The following is a 17,243-nucleotide window of genomic DNA, read 5'->3' as shown; positions in this document are numbered from 1 at the left end:
TACATTCTGCGAAGAATAACCTGTTGAGATTTAAAATCTACAAAGAATAGATAGAATATGATCAGATAAATTAAATAAGTTTGGTGATCATGCCCGAGTAACCTCTTGGCATTATTTTGGAGAAGAATTAATAATTAGTTTTATTCAAGTAAATTGAAGCTAAGGTCTGTGTTGTGAACCAGTTTTAGTATCATGATGTTTCTTTCTTGATGTTGAGCACTATAAGATGAGATAAAATCTATTAATTAGCTTAATTTGTAAATTGAAATTAAGTAAAGCAGCCAGTTATGCCGTTGAACATGTAGTGTATTTTTGGTACTCTTATAGTGATTGATACTTCAATTATTGTGAAACATAATTATTATTATGTTACATGATGCTATATTTTGAGTAAAGATAATGTTAATATTGAACATTTCCAACTTATCAATTAATTTCTGCTGCCAGTAGTGATTTGGGTTGTATCACTAAAATTGAAAATTAGTGTGGGTGATTAAAATTTATCCAATTATTATAATTAAAAAAAAAAAAAGTTATAGAATGTGTTACATTTAACTTAAAGAGTATTCTCGTGTGTCAGCCATTATTGTTGGTTATTCTTCCCACATGGTGAAAATGATTTTAATCTTGAGGTTATTTATTAGCTGTTTATTAAAAAGGTTACTGGTTGTAGCATGTTGTGTGTGCATATTTTTAGATTTGACTTGAGTTTTAGATATGGTGACCTATCTGTCTGCGGGTTGGCCCTGTGGTGAGCAAATCAGTCAAGCACAATACCAGAGTGAAGCTTAACACTGAGCAAGGGTACTCCACATAAGTGATTTGGAGTTGGACAGAAGGTAATGCAATACAAAAGGCATCAGCTGTGATATTTGGTGAGTGAAAATGCAATACAAAAGGAATCAGCTGTGATATTTGGTGAGTTGAATTAATGTTTTATTGCAAGGGTTGGGCTGAGACTAGCAGTGCCACTGCGGCTTGGTTGTTTAACTGTGCTTATTCTTGTCATTGGCATGAAATTGCATACAATTAACTTGAGTGTGAACAGATTTTAATAATTAATTGGCTACAGTCTACTGCTAGACTTTAGAACTTCCCAAGTGCCGTTAGCAGCCTTAAGCAAAAAGTTATTTAAAGTACTTGGGTATTTCTTGTGAATGCTTTGAGGATGGTAACTTCATTGAAGTATTTGCAATTGTGCTGTTACCTAAGATAATAACAAGAAGTTTATTTTGATAAAGTTGCATTTGTGTGTGGAGCAACTTGGTGTTCACCCAAACACAATGTTAAGCATCAATATGTTTCACTTGCATTGTTTTGTTGTCAGTGATGATTTATGTAGTTGTGTTATTCATCTTAATATTTTGATAATGTTGTGGTTATGGGAATGGTTTGAAAATAATAATAATAATGTATATGATGTACTTGTTGATCATACACCAGTGGACATTGTCATGAAGCTGGGCGGACATTGTCATTCTGCGTGAGATGTCCTGATATCTGTGTGAGGAGAACATGTGGCATGACATGACAAGCTATGTGGAATGGCCTAATCTGTGTTGGTTTAAAGTGAAAATGTTCAAAGAACCCTAACTAATCCCATAAATCATTTAGGATGATGACATTAGATGTACTGTATGATGGTGTATAGATGTACTGTATGATGATTTCTTGTGTCAGCAGAGCCGAAAGTAGTCAGCGTGCAAAGGTGCGTGGAGTGCAGCGCGCCTAGCGGCGCCAGCTGCCGGTGCCCGCGCGTGGGCGGCGGTGGTGGCTCGAGCGCGGCGGGCCGCAGCGGCGCGACAGCCAGCTCGGTGCAGGGCGGCGTGGCGCGCGGCGCGGTCGGCATGCGGCTGCTCCTGCCGCGTGTCCACCGGGTGCCACCAGCTGTGTGTAACATGTTATGACAAGCTATGTGAGACATGTCATGACAAGCTGTGTGGGATGTCTGTGTGACATCATGAACTATGTCTGGCGCGGTTAGCGCTGGTGCTTCGCGCAGCAGCGCGTTCAGCGCGGGCGCTCCAGGCAGCAGCGCGGTCAGCGCTGGTGCTTCGCGCAGCAGCGCGTTCAGCGCGAGCGCTTCGGGCAGCAGCGCGTTCTGCGCGCGCGCTTCGGGCAGCAGCGCGGTCAGCGCTGGTGCTTCGCGCAGCAGCGCGTTCAGCGCGGGCGCTTCGGGCAGCAAGCGCACAGCGCGCGCGCTTCGGGCAGCAATAGCGCGGCCAGCGCCAGCAGCGGCAACGGCTCGCGCTCGGCGCGCAGCAGGTCGCGCGCCAGCGAGTGCGCGGGCAGGCGGTGCAGCCGGGCGAGTCGGCGCATCACGAGCAGCAGGAGTCCAGCAGGTGCCGCGCGTGGTGGTGCAGCAGGGCGCGCGTGAGCCAGGGCACGTTGTGGGCGCCTACGAGCGCGTTCACGGCCAGCGTGGGGTGCGAATGGTGGTGGAGATGGCAGAGTGGACCTAGCAAGGTGCACAGCTGGATCCCAATACGAGGCGTCAAGTGTGCTATGAGTAGAGTAGACCTTCGAGGGCGAAGGAAATGTAGGATGGCCGAACTGTTAATTGTGAAAAATATAAAACGTTAAAATAGCGGTATCGTTATAGCCAATGAGCTGCTGTCATAGTGACATTGACGTATTGTCAATGTCACGCGAGAATCAAACGTCAGAATAGAGGGACGCGCGGAGACGACTCCGCGCGCTTTTGTGCTAAGTGATGAATTGTATCTAAAATAAGGCAATATACTGTGAAAGTTGAGTATCCAGTGTTTTATTTATGAGAATAGATCGACCGGCCTCTAATAGTACTGACCAAACATTATCTATCTCTTTTTTCATACGTCACCATGGGTGAGTTAGAAAGAGATAAACAGCTGTTTGTCATTGATGTGTCGATTTGATATGTATTTGTATAAGCAATTTTTGTATACTTAGCTCAAAAAATTAGGCGAATTAGGCTACTTTAAGAAACAAAAAATATTAGGCGATTTAGGCTACTCGGTAGGAAAAATTAGGCGAATTGAGTTAGCTGATATCTGGCAACCCTGAGTTGTGGAACGATTTTCATTTTGTGTTTTTTATTGTTTGACTAATGTCCTGTAAATTATTACTCAGCTACGAAGAAAAGTATAAACAATGAGTAAAGTAAATTGGAGTGCCACGCGGAAAGTGATTTTTAAAGTTTTCCAGCAATGTTCCGCGGAGTACCAAGCTGGTCAAATTTTGTGGGATTTTGATGTTTTATGGGCGAACAGCATCTTTGACGGGTACGTAATCGTGTTACTGCTTGTTTATAATCTACCTAAAGTAACAAATTTACTGCATTTTGCGATTTGGTGACCAAAACAGGCATTGTTTACATAGGACATTTTTAGGTTAAATTTTCATTGTAAGTACGTAATATTGTAGTACGACCAATGATATTATAGAACTATAGATATGTTACGTTCATAGAAATTACGATTTTAATCCGTGCCGAGCTATTCCAAATTGCACACATTGACAAATGTAACTGATAAGTGAAACAAAAGATACGAAATAGCACGCAAATGAAAGAGATAGCTATAGTTTTAACGATTCTGCACTAACTAATCTATGTCCGCAGCGCACGCATCCTTATCGCTCTAACGTCAAAACAAGATCGCTTTCTCATTCTTAACTTGAACATGGCGCATGGCGCGATGGCGTCTTGATTGTTTGCATAAATAATTGAAAATATAAATACTAAATAATTTTGCATAATCACATGTGGTAAGAGATCCCTTGTATTTTGTTTACTTTAGAGTCATAATTGGTACACTTTCGAAACACACACGATGGCATTTTTTATTTATTTTGGTAAGAACACAGGAACTTACGGTGTGGTACGCACGCGATTGCGCACGACGCAGGCCACACGAAGACTAAACACAAGACGTCCCAATTGGGACGTATTTGAGTATTCACAGCGCGAGCGCTTATAACATATCTGCTTTTGTTTTTATATAATATCATTGAGTACGACCATTTCTTTTGATATATTAATTCAGTCAAGTTTTCTACGAATTTTGAATTTGAATTAATTGCTTCATATCTATATTACCCGTTCGCTTTGGCCATTGATAACTGTATGACATCACTTTCACATCAAGTTGTCCGTCTACAAAAATAATAATTTGTTGAAATATTTTTTTATGATTATGATTTAGCTCTTATTATTTAAATGCATGTGAAATGATATCTTGTTGGTAAATCTTTAACAATAAATAATATTAGTTAGGTATTGTAGTTATTCTTTCCATCCCTTTAAACTTTGAACTTTTTTTTTTTCAGGAAAATCAGAGAGTACGGTTAAGCGCATAGTCAATGAAGGTTTTCAGAATAATGGAAAATTTAGAACTCCTGGGAAACACAGGCAAGGCCGACCAAAGAAAGAAATGGATATTAATTTGTGCTCTGCGCCAAAAAATATAATTTTTTACACGGTACAAAAAGAGGTAGGTAAATAACATTTTTCATCTTTTGCATGTTTTTTGTTTGATGTGAGCTATATTCATTCTTCATACAAGGTAACCTATATAATATTATAGCCTATGTTAAGCAGTTTTTTTTAGATTGTAATGATGAAATAATTTTAATTGCACTCTCCCCCTCCCTCTTATACACCCTTAAACCCCCATCCAAACAAACCAACAATGAAATCTTTCTTCTTAATAATATGAGTGTAGATGTATAATTTTATAAAATTTTCACTAACAAGAATCTATTTATTTTTCCACCAGGTCACAAAATGTTCGCAATCTCTAAACATCAAAGGCATCACAAAAGACATTTTCAAAGGAAAGCGTTACATCATAGTCCATGCTGGAAGCGAAAAGGGGTTTGTGCCAAACTGCCTCCTCATATTCACTGGCAGAAATAATTTGGAAGACTACCATTCAGAAATGAATGCGCATAACTTCACGAAGTGGATTAAAGAAAAACTAATACCAAATCTTCATGAGCCTTCCATTATATTTATGGACCTGTACCAAGACAATTGGTTATTTGCTTAGGCGATAATAACAGCAGCGAAAATGATGATGTGAATGATGACAGCGCTACTTATGAAAGTGGCAACGAAACTTTTCTTAACATCGAAAATTTGGAATCCGATGATGAAAGTGATTAATAAATGTCCTTATTAACTATGTATAATGCGTTTTTTATTATGCTGATTCAACAAAAATGCTTGGTAAAACCTCTCATAAGCATAGGTACCTACTGTATAAAAACAAAAACAAAATATCGTCGTCTAAATTGGTTAAGGGCTGATTTTTCAATCGTCGGATAACTTTTAACTGAAGAATAAGATTGGCACATTGACAGTTTCAGTATGGAAAATATGTCAAAATGACAAGTTTATTCATCAGTCAAAAGATATCTAAGGATAGAAAAATCTACCCTTAACTAAATTGCCCTAGTATCAAACTCATTTGGTCAAATTGTATAGGGTTGCTACATGAAGAAAAAAAGCGCCCTCATTTTATGTCACGACTTTATAGACACCGCTAGTTCGCGACCCATCTCACAGGTACTAGTCGTGACGTGATTCAGGTAAAATATTACCATCATAATGTAAGTACTTCTAAATTATTATGTACTGGCTGAAAACTTGTATTATAAAAATTACTGTGATTACTTATTTCGCAGTGTAATTTATTTTTACAACGGTGTTACCGTTCGGGGGTAGATTGCATTCAATCTAACTCAGCGAAATTTTAATAATTATCTTTCTTCTCTAGTAATACTTGTACCTAACGGTATTCCGTTAGACGTGCTTAAAAGTAACATTACTTTTTAGCAATGTTTGTTTCTAACGGTTTTTCGTTACATATGTTTTTAAGCTAACTTTTCTTCTTAGCAATGTTCGTACCTGACGGCGTGTTCCGTTAGATGTGTTTTAAAACTAACATTCCTTTTTAGCAATGTTTGTGCCTAACGGTTTTCGTTAGATGTGTTTCAAAACTAATATTCCTTTTTAGCAATGTTCATTCCTAACGGTATAACACTCCTTTTTAGCTGTGTTTGTTCCTAAGGGTTTTCCGTTAGATGTCTTTATTTTCAAAAGGAAAGAGGAAATATTATGTCCACGTGCAGAAGAGGAGCAAGAGTTGGCGTAGAGGTCAAATCAAAGGATGGTGTGGTGTAATGTGATAGTCGCAAGATGTGATTACTTGCTACAATAAGCTGTAAGTACCAACTTACCAATACCATTTCAGTTATACGAATTCCATCGGACGGATTGTGTTGATTTATAAATCAACAAAATAAATAAACGGTAAACTACCGTTATCAATAATGCATCCGGGGAAAGTATGAAAACTTCCACTAGGTAGGGTAGCGTGCCGACGTACCTATCCTACCGCCATTATGGAAGTCTAACGCATGGCTTATAACCCAAGAGTGAAGTGTGCAGTTTTTCCTATTAGGATACGGTACGTAGGTATGATAATACCTTTGTGGTTTTCTTAAACTATGATTTCAGGAAAACGCTATGCTGTTACTGTGTAGATAAACAGTGAGTCTGTGTAATAAACGGTGAAGGAGATACGCAGTTTATTCGATGCTAGCGGCGTCTGGAAAATTTTTCGGCAGCAATACGATCGCAACTCTGCTCCGCAGATCGATCTGAGATTTCGTCTTATGCTAAATACCTACAGTGGAAAACTCAAACTGGCTACTCGGCAAGCTAGATGGCAGTGTAACTAAAGCGCAGCAGCATAATCCTGTAGCGAGGGTAAGTTCTCTTGGAGCAAACAGGGAAAAACCAGGAGCCAGAACCTTTTCTCCCTCATCCCACCGGGATAGGAGAAAACTCAAACACTCAAGGAGTTTCATATTGAGCCAGGCAACGCCGCTCATTTTTATTTATGTCGAGAGGTCTTAGTAGGGCATTGGTCCAAACCCTCTTGTTATCCCTCATCCCACTGGGATAGGAGATTACCCAAAGAGAATCGAACTCAAATCATTACATTTCGAGCCGAGCAACCTCGCTCATTTTTATTTACGTCGAGAGGTCTTAGGGCATCGCTCTAAACCCTCATGTTATCCCCATCCCACTGGGATAGGAGATTACCCAAAGAGAACCGGACTCAAATCATTACATTTCGAGCCGAGCAACCTCGCTCATTTTTATTTACGTCGAGAGGTCTTAGGGCATCGCTCTAAACCCTCATGTTATCCCTCATCCCACTGGGATAGGAGATTACCCAAAGAGAACCGGACTCAAATCACTACATTTCGAGCCGAGCAACCTCGCTCATTTTTATTTACGTCGAGAGATCTTAACCCTTAATTTGAATTTGTCCGGTAGGGCGGACACTAACTTTAGAAACCAAGTAGGGGGTGTTGTAAATGTTATTTTTATTTTATTCTACAATATTTTTGTCTTATAACCTCTGAAAAAGTTTGTAGAAAGTGAACTTTGACGTTCGCAAATAAGTATCTGTCAGTCGCGAACAAAATGTCAGCGAAGAGACAGTCATCTGTTTTCGATAAGGTAAATTATTTATTTTTTCAGTGTTTTGCTGTTAAAAGCTCATTGTTTTTGCAATCCGTTTAACAATAATACGTGTATGATAATGTTTAGCTGAAATTCATAACATTTTATACATGTTTTGGTGTTTTTTTACTCGCTCGATCTCTTTGTCCGGCACAGCGGACATTGTCAATTACTCACTGATATTCATAAAACAACTTTGTCCGCTGTGGCGGACATAGTCAAATTTAGGTTGTTTTGCGGTTATGGGTGTTTTCTTGTGTTTTTTTTTGTTTTTCATTTGTCTGAGGCATGCGCGTGCTTCAAGAATATTGGCTTTAGTCCCTAGAACCCGCTTCCTCAGACGCAAGTGAGAAATCTGATACCGATTTTGAAATACTTGATAAATGTGCCTCTACTAACTCAAACTATTCTTCACCTGCACCCTCTATCGAAATGATAATGATGTGATCTCTCTCTAATATAAATATTAGCTTTAGCTTCTCTTATAACGTTGCAGGTATTGTCAAAAAAAGACAGTGGTGTTCTACATAAAGTTTCAAACGCGCCTTTGCTTTGTGATGGGCAAAAATGCAAGAAACTGTTTTTAGATTTCCATACCAAATGATTGTTTTATGTGTTCGTTTTTAATGTTACGCTTAATTACTTACTTAATTTTTCTTGCCAAAACACCAATTTCCAAGGTGTTTTATTCTCAATACTATAAAAATTCTTAATAAAATTTGTTTATAACGAAGTTTTTTTATTTATCCTCTATTTGGCAATGTCCGCCACGGCGAACATTCAAATCTACTCGTTATTTATGACGTCTTTGGCAGTGTCCGCTGTGACGGACACGAATTTTCCCAACTCTGGGAAATGCAGGATTTTTTTTCATATTTTTTAAAAAGTTCTTAGCATACCCTTGATGCCTTACATTCATCAAACTCATGTATTTCCACTTTTTATGTCGTTGCCAAATGAAGGGTTAAGGCATCGCTCTAAACTGTCATGTTATCCCTCATCCCTCTGGGATAGGAGATTACCCAAAGAGAATCGGACTCAAATCATTACATTTCGAGCCAAGCAACCTCGCTCGTTTGTATTTGCGGTTCAAAGACATGAGGGCATCGTCCTAAACTAAATCCTCATAATTTTGAAGAGTTATAGAACCCAAACGCCTTATTCCACGGCAAACGAAAATAAGTAAAGTTGCCGGGTAGACATGAGGGCTTCGCCCTAAATCCGCATAACTATAAAAGGTTCTGAAATTCTATTTTGCACGGCAAAATTAAAGTGATGTTGCCGGGAGGACATGAGGGCATCGCCCCAAATCCTCATAATTTTCAAGGGTTATGGAACCCTAATTAAAATGCTTTATTTCATGACAAAAGTAAGCTATTTAAGACCTGCCATGGGTAAAAGGTGGAGACTGAGATCATGAGATTACGCAAAAATGACTCGATTCGTGTCAGTTTGGCGTATTTCATTACTGCCGAGATGATACGAGGGCATCGCCCTAAACCTTCAGAATCTTGAAGGATGTTAATTAATCGGGGCCGCAGCTATGCGCTCTGAATTTTTGGTACCGAACAGTTAACGCCTGGAGAAATTAAATAAACTTAAGCCTTTATGCAGTCTCTGCATAGTAAAGTTACAACTATTGACCTGATAGTCTTTTAAATAAGGTTATACATCCATAGACACTTGGCGGGTACCACAAAGTACCGAATACTAAAATAAGTATTTTTCTGCCTATACATACCTATAGTACACCGACAGACTCATGCAAATGTTCTGACGGCAATTGATTCGCACAGAAAGAGTCGCGACATTCGCGCCCTTACCTATTGGACGACTTCATTCTGGGGTAACTCAGGACCCATCCTTGCTTCGGGGTCAGATATAACCCATGCCCCTATTGTAATAAAAGCATACAAGTCTGGATAATAAACACAATGAAGTCGGTCCTTACCTATATAAAATAAATAAACAAAATAATAACAGTCTTACAAACTAGTAACAGTAAAAGGTGAACTCCATAAATACAAAATGGTCTAACCGAGTCTCGGTTACCAAAAACATGCAGATCAAGTCACGTAACGTTACAAATCCTAAAGCATTGGCTCTTCTCATGTTTTAACACTACAATTCATGATTTGCGTGAGGCAAAGAGCATTTTAACCGCCAACTTGAGGCGCTCATGGCACCCAATACCAAGTACTTATGATCCACAATAACCAAAAGTATGAAGCTTATCTGAGCTTAAAACAAATTGGACACGCTGCATGGTAACGCATTTCGCAATTGAATTTCACTGTACAACGAAAACAGTGACTTTAGTAAACCGTACTTACTAAATATATATTAAACCGCGCAGGTTTACCTACTACAATTTGTTATTTTCTCATTTACACAAGCCATTACATTCGTTGGAGAAAAGATTGCATACCAAAAGTCACACAAGTGTTCAGTCTCTTAACTGAACTTTCCGTGTGCCCTATTATAGTGTCAATGACTACGTCTAGTCTACTTAATTTAAGTAAATAAATATAATTTATTATTAGTGTCATAATATTATGACACCATATCATATTGCTAATTCGACCTTTTGTGCACCTCTGTGGTACAATAAAAATTGTCGTATGAATATGAACGACTTTTACGAGGAATTAAGGGAATAAATAAAAACCTTCAGTCCAAGAAAGTAATTTAACTCTGATTTTTCCAATTATCACTGTGACCTTAGGGTCACACAGAAGTACATAAACATGGTTGGAATTAATTTTGGATAATTGTGCCGCACTCTTAAGCTCTTTGCTTGGGGCCGAAAGTCCTTCGCCTACCTACATGGTACAATTTACAAAATTCGTATTTGATGTGATTTAAATCCATCAATCATTATACTGTAACGAAGGTAGTCACAAGCAAAATGTTGTGGCACAAACAACTGTTTACGAGTTAGCTTGTTTTAAGTACAACAGCCTCGTGAAATATTCTAATACCTACCCGACTCGCTAGGTCAATAAAGTAATTTGTCTCTGCTGACTATTGTCACAAAAATTAGTACTTACCTACCTACTGGCAACTTAGGTATGTACACTTTAATGAATCATGAGTGACATTGGCGATGATATAAAACTTTGTGTTACACAAACATCATTACATAAATATTTTTACATAAATATTATTACATCATGCAAATGAGCGATCGTCCAACGGCATTCAGGGTGATGAAAATAAATCATTCGAAATTAAATCCGATGCCCACCCTAAGGGCCTTGATGAAACCTGATAAGGTTTAGATCGGCTACGAAACTATCATTTAATTCTAGCTGTGCTTGCGACTTCGTCTGCATAACTTTTCCCGCTTTCGCAACATTCTTATTGATGCTCCGCTACTATTGGTGGTAGAATGATGTAATTATGATTTTATAGCATTCGTGGTTAAAGGACTCCAACTTCTTCAGCCCTATAACATTATTATCATAATTGTAATTACAATAATACATAATTACATATTAAGATTGCTCTGAATTAAGCTGGTTGACTAACCGTCAATAAGCTGATCTAGCTAACAAGTTATCACTGTTAGCCCTAAAGATAATGGTCGCACAGTCCTACCACAGCACCGACGTTGGTAAACCGCAAAGTTTACTAACTTTGTACTAGGAAAGTTTGTATCATTATAAATTTTATCAATTCCGACTCAAACTTCGCTATCCCTAGCGAACAGCGATAGCGCGGAATACTCAGACAATACAAAAGTATCGTACCTATACATAGCCGGCTAGCTATTGTCACCTATTCATTACACCGTCCACCTAGGCTACGGTCCCGTAAAGGTTTATAAATATTAAAATCTGATCTGATACCTAAATGTGGGAAATGTTGGAGATCATCAAACGCCCGCTATCGGCAAGCGACCTTAACTGTACCAGTGAATATTCTTATCCATACCTAATAATTTTTTTTTTTTTTTTTTTTTTTTTTTTTTTTTTATGGCAATCCGCGCAGTATGCGCCGTGCCAGAGTCGAGTAAAACGGGGAAACGGGGAGATTAAAATATTTTCGGCAACGGATTTAAATTTAGGAAATTAGGATCAGGAGAGGACATGGGATATAGGTTATATAGGTACTACATTTAACTAAATACATAACAACTAAAATATTAAATACAAGAACAACAGGTTTATATCTTAATACTATTGAAATTTAAGTATGAAATAATACATTTATATACATTTATACAGTTTAAGTATAGTAGACATACTATAGAGGTTGGGAACGGAATATGGAGAGAGATTAATGAGTTCAGGAGGACATTTCGGTTACTGTAACGAGGACAAGTGAAGAGAATATGATTGAGATCCTCGACCTCTATCCCACACTCACACATTTCGTCATTAATAATGCGTAGTTTATATAGATGAGCACGTGTGCAAGTATGTCCTAAACGCATTCTTGTAATGATAGATGTTTCCATCTTGTTAAATTTAGTTTTGAAGAACCATGGCTTTAACGGAATTGTTGGTTGAATTTTAAAAAATGTTCTCCCTTTAGTTACACTACTATCCTCCCATTCTTCTTGCCATTTCTGTATATATTGTAGTTTAGGTAACGTCACTAAGTCGTGAGAATAATTCAGATAGGGGAACAAGTCTCCACAATGCACTGCCTCGTTTGCTAGCCGATCAGATATTTCATTTCCCCTGATGTTTCTGTGACTGGGAATCCAAGCAAAATGTACAGTAAGTCCTTTCAAAAAACAATCATAAAGAGCACTTCTAATTTGGAATATTATTGGAAATTGTGTTTTAGTTTTAAATGGGAACCTTTCTAGAGCTTGTAAGGCACTTTTTGAGTCTGTAAAGACAACAGATTTTTTTAGTTTTGTTATTGTAATATATTCCACGGCTTTAAATAGTCCAAAACATTCTCCAGTGAATATGGTGGATTCAGGAGGTAATTTAATTTTTTGAACAATGTTGTACTGTGAATGATAAACTCCAACGCCAGTGCAGGTATCAACAGAATGTTTGGAGCCATCGGTGTAAATATGGTGGAAATCATTGAATTCTGAATCAACAATTAAGTTGAAATAATAAACTGCATTTCTGTCTGATTTTTCAATAGGGAGATAGTGTATAATTGGTGGAGTTAAAAGAGACTCTAGACTACAGTTAAATAATGGAAGATAATTAGAACGATGAGTTGGAGAACTAAATGAAGAGAATTTCCGGAAACTAATAATTAAACAAGGTAATGTTTTATTTGCCCAATAACTTGAATTCGGTATCATGTCGGATAGAGTTTGAAGTTTAGCTACAAGTGGATGGTTATCAAATTGTATTATGCGGAATAAAAATTTATCTGAGAGTAATTGGCGTCTCAACCTTAATGGTGAGTCGCAACACTCTACTTGGAGTGCGTTTACGGGACTGGATTTCATTGCGCCTGTAACTATTCTTAAAGCCTTTGACTGTATTTTATCTAGATTTTTGAAACTTGTAATACTTCCGGGCTCTAATAAAAACATTCCGTAATCTAATACTGATCTGATAAGGGCGTTGTATACAAGTTTTAATGAGAAGGGATGAGCACCCCACCATACACCAGCCAAACACCTTAGTAAATTTAAAAGACGTTCACATTTACCTACAACATATTCACAATGTGAGCTGCCAGTGAGTTTTGAGTCAAGAACTAAACCTAAAAATTTATGTTCTGTCTTTAATGGAATAGTAATGTTATTGTAATATACTTGGATTGGTGGCGGAGCTCGTTTTCTAGTAAAAATAACAGCAGCACTTTTGGAAGCAGATATTTCCAACCCATTTTTGTCCATCCATATTTTTAGAAGATCTAGAGTGGCCGTAATGGAGCTGCAGGCGTCTTCAACAGATTTATTATTGGTATAAATTAATAGGTCATCCGCATATTGCAGAATTTTAATATTATCATATAAGCTAGAATCTAAATCATATGTATAAACATTATATAATAGTGGGCTGAGAACAGAGCCTTGCGGCAGGCCTTTCCAAACTGATCGTGTATCTATCATATCAGAACCAGTTAGAGAGATATTACGGCCATATAAAGCATTTAGGATGAAATTTGTAAATTTCCAAGAAACCTGAAGGGCTAAAAGTTTCTGTTTTAAGACGTCTATAAGTACATTATCATATGCGGCGGAAATATCCAAAAAAGTTGCAAGTACAGATTCATTATTAGTGAATGCTAGTCGGATGTCAGAAATAAAAATACTGATGCTATCCAATGTGCATTTTCCTTTCCTAAAACCGTACTGACTGTCCGATATTAAGCCTTTGCTTTCAAAATGCCACTCTAAACGATTTTTAATAAGATGTTCTATTAGTTTTAATAGGATGGATGATAAGGCTATAGGGCGATATGAAGAAGCGTCAGATAGGGGTTTATTCGGTTTACACACTGGCAACACTACTTGTGTTTTCCATTCTGACGGGAGAGTTCCTGTGTTTACAAATGAATTGATGAGCTGTAAATAATAACCTAAAATGTTGTCACTGAGATGAGTAAAGAAAGAATATGGTATTCCGTCGGCCCCAGGGGCGGAATCTTTAGTATTAGATACAACTCCTTTTAATTCATATAGGGAAAAGTCTGAATCCAATGCCATGTTACTTACTGTGTGTGAGGAAGCATCATCGCTGACTATGTTATGTGGTACCCAAGGGGGAGCTAATTTGGTTAAAAAGTCATGAGCTAAAGTTTCTGGTATTGATGGACTAGAAATATCACTAAACACAGATTTAAATCTTCTAATACTACGCCAAACTATAGAGGAAGGAGTGTTGGGGGATATAGAAAGACAGAAGTTTTTCCAACTCTCAGATTTCTTTTTTTTCAATAATTTAGAGGTTTCTTTATTTACAGACATAACTAAATCAAAATTCTCTGAAGTCATATTATGTTTATATTGTTTTTCAATCTCTTTTCTGCGTTTAATTGCTTCTGTACATTCTGAATCCCACCAAGGGGGTGAAGGAATTTTGTTAGATAAATTTCCCTTTAGAGGGAAAACTTCATTTGCTGCTTCGATCAGAACATTTGCAAGAGCATTGGCACAATCTAGTTGGTTATCAGATGATATATTTGGGAGTGAAGATATTTTACTTTCTACACAATTTTTAAAAGTTAGCCAAGTGTCACTAGTACTGTCTGGTAACCTATGTTTTAATTGAGATGAATGTTTCAGTGCTTTAGGTTTATTATATGGAAAAGAAATTAAAATAGGGAAATGGTCACTTCCATATGAGGACGGCAGGGTGCACCAGGTTAAGGAAGAGGCCAAACTTGGTGTACAAATGGAGAGGTCAACTGCACTAACATTTTGATTTGGTGCTGTGAGGCGTGTGGGAGAGCCAGTATTTAAAGTACAAAGGTTATTACTGTCAATTATATCAAGAAGTGCTTCACCATAATTGTTTGACACTGTACTACCCCATGTCTGATGGTGAGAGTTGAAATCCCCTAATAATAAAAATGGTCTTGGTAAGGAAGAGATGATCTGATCAATTTCATTAATAATAGACAAAGAGGGATGTGGAATATATACAGAGGCTATACATATATTACATACACTTACAGCTAAAATAGAAAAATCTTCACTATGTACAGGTAAATTTACAGGAGAGAATGGGACGGAGTTCCTGATGAAAATAGCCACTCCACCATATCCATCAGGTCTGTCTTCTCTAAGGCAATGGTAATTTTTAAATTTACAAGTATTATTTGGTTTAAGCCAGGTCTCTGCCAAGGCGACAACTACAGGCTCAAACTTATTGAGTAAGTGTATAAACTCACTCTTCTTACTTATCAAACTACGACAGTTCCACTGGAGAAACTTTACTTGGGCCATTTTGAATAAATTTCACTAAAACATCTAAAAAAGAGGCAGCGTTGGACGGTGAACTACTATTAGGTTGTGTTAATAAATTAATTAAAGTTAAAAGTAAATTTGTTACTTCTCTAAAACTAGGATTTATCTGCTCAGTAGAAGTGTTATCAAATGCACAGCCATTATTTGGAGATGGAATTGAATATTCATTGATGAGTGCCTGATGGGCTCGTTTGTCATATCCCTGAGTGGGAGGTGGAGGTGTACGTGGTTTTAGAAAAACTGTTTTTTTGTGGGAATTGGATGTAGGAATGTTATTACTTGCAATAGTGGGATGTATAATTTCTTTAATGTTTTTTGCAGGGCTGGCAGAAACAACATCCGCAAAGGATTTGGAGGCAGGTGGATGTAGCTTTGAGGCTTCCGCGTATGAAACACAATTATGGGCCATATAATGTTTTATTTGCTTCTGGCGAGCCAGCTCTGGACAAGCTTTGCTGGTGGCTAAATGGGACCCGGAACATAAGCAGCAAAAAGCGTTATCTTCCTCCACCATACAGGAGTCACCAGTGTGATCATGACCACACTTGTAACAGCGTGGTTTCGACCGACACTGTACCTTTGTGTGGCCAAAGCGGCAACAGTTGTAACACTGTATGGTAGGGAAGATATATAGTTCCACTGGAAGTGCATTATAGCAAATAAAAATACGCTTCGGCAAGACCTGGCCATCGAAAGTGATCACAGCAGATTGTGACGGTTTCCATACTGGTGTACCATTAATAAAGGTTTTATAATTGAGTCGTCTTACTTTAATAATTTCCCCACATCCTATAGGAATGTTAATATTGGATATGATCTCCTCTGGAGACCATTCTGCTGGTATTCCCCTCACTAATCCCATCCTAGTAACATTAAAAGTTGGGATAAATGCTTTAAGATTGTTTTTCAATAGGCTGTCATGGTTTAGGAATGAATTAGCTGCTGTGAAATCAGAGAAGGCCATCGCTATTTTATTTCGTCCTATCTGTTTAACACTACCATTTATGATGTTCTGAAATCCATTCTTTTTTAAAAGCTTGCCAAAGGAGACTGAGTGCATTGTGGAGCCATCATCTGGGGAAGTCTGAATTCTTTGAACATGTATGGTATAAGGGGAGGCATCAGTACTATTATATAGTTTTCTACCAAAATCTGGGGTTGAAGAAAGTTGTGAGTCGGTAATTGTTGAGGCAGAAGGTTGGGAGTTAGTTTGCGTAATATTTGTAATTTTATTATGTTTTTTTGCTGCCGGACTTGGGGGGGATTCCGAAATGGTAGGTGTAGGGGGCAGATCGCAGGCACAATCATTTTCCTTTACTTCTTGTCCAATATGTTTCCTTTTACGTTTGTTACAATTTTTACATTTGTGAACTCTGCAGCGTTTTCTAGCTGTAGTTGCAGGAGAACCATCCGTGTCCATAGCTGACTCATTGGAAATAGCCACCATTGGGCCTAAAAGGGGAGCAAAAGTATTCGCATCTACAGGGATAGTCACAAAGTGGCCCGCCGGGGGAGCCTCCCCCGGGTCAGGCGGCTCGTTCATCTTGACGACTAAATAGTTTTAAAGACTTACCAATATACAGCAATTATACACTAACTACACAATATATAAATAATCAAGTAAATATAAACACTAATTACACCTCTTCTGATCACTACAACAGATAAATTTTAATTTTAAAGCTAAGAGAAACAAAAACGCGCCCGACCAGTTTAACGTTTCCCGCGCTTTTTTTCTACCTAATAATTATTCACTCTTACCGAAGCTTACATATTTCATCCAATGGTCTGATAATGTGAGTGAAGGTGAACGTAGCTTTTGAG

The 17,243-nt window shown here is 37.9% G+C and overlaps 2 long non-coding RNA genes across 6 annotated transcripts; both read left to right on the top strand.

The window, feature by feature from the left end:
• Positions 1 to 3,050: 3,050 nt before the first annotated feature.
• Positions 3,051 to 5,172, top strand: LOC135086201 (uncharacterized). Of its 3 annotated transcripts, none has more exons than XR_010260325.1 (3): positions 3,051 to 3,263; positions 4,309 to 4,472; positions 4,758 to 5,172. It is a non-coding gene; the product is annotated as an uncharacterized LOC135086201 (long non-coding RNA). The 3 variants fall into 3 exon arrangements; XR_010260323.1 differs by having other exon boundaries at positions 3,051 to 3,385; XR_010260322.1 differs by lacking the exon at positions 3,051 to 3,263 and having other exon boundaries at positions 3,999 to 4,472.
• Positions 5,173 to 11,468: 6,296 nt separating this feature from the next.
• Positions 11,469 to 16,178, top strand: LOC135080460 (uncharacterized). 3 transcript variants are annotated; one of them, XR_010259022.1, is made up of 3 exons: positions 11,472 to 15,031; positions 15,128 to 15,245; positions 15,741 to 16,178. It is a non-coding gene; the product is annotated as an uncharacterized LOC135080460 (long non-coding RNA). The 3 variants fall into 3 exon arrangements; XR_010259021.1 differs by having other exon boundaries at positions 11,474 to 14,611; positions 14,736 to 15,245; XR_010259020.1 differs by having other exon boundaries at positions 11,469 to 15,245.
• Positions 16,179 to 17,243: the final 1,065 nt, after the last annotated feature.

The sequence above is a fragment of the Ostrinia nubilalis genome, chromosome 2, assembly GCF_963855985.1.
Source record: "Ostrinia nubilalis chromosome 2, ilOstNubi1.1, whole genome shotgun sequence".
Lineage (NCBI taxonomy): Eukaryota > Metazoa > Arthropoda > Insecta > Lepidoptera > Crambidae > Ostrinia > Ostrinia nubilalis.
Note: the sequence above shows the minus strand (reverse complement) of the source record. Positions and strands in the feature narration are given on the sequence as shown.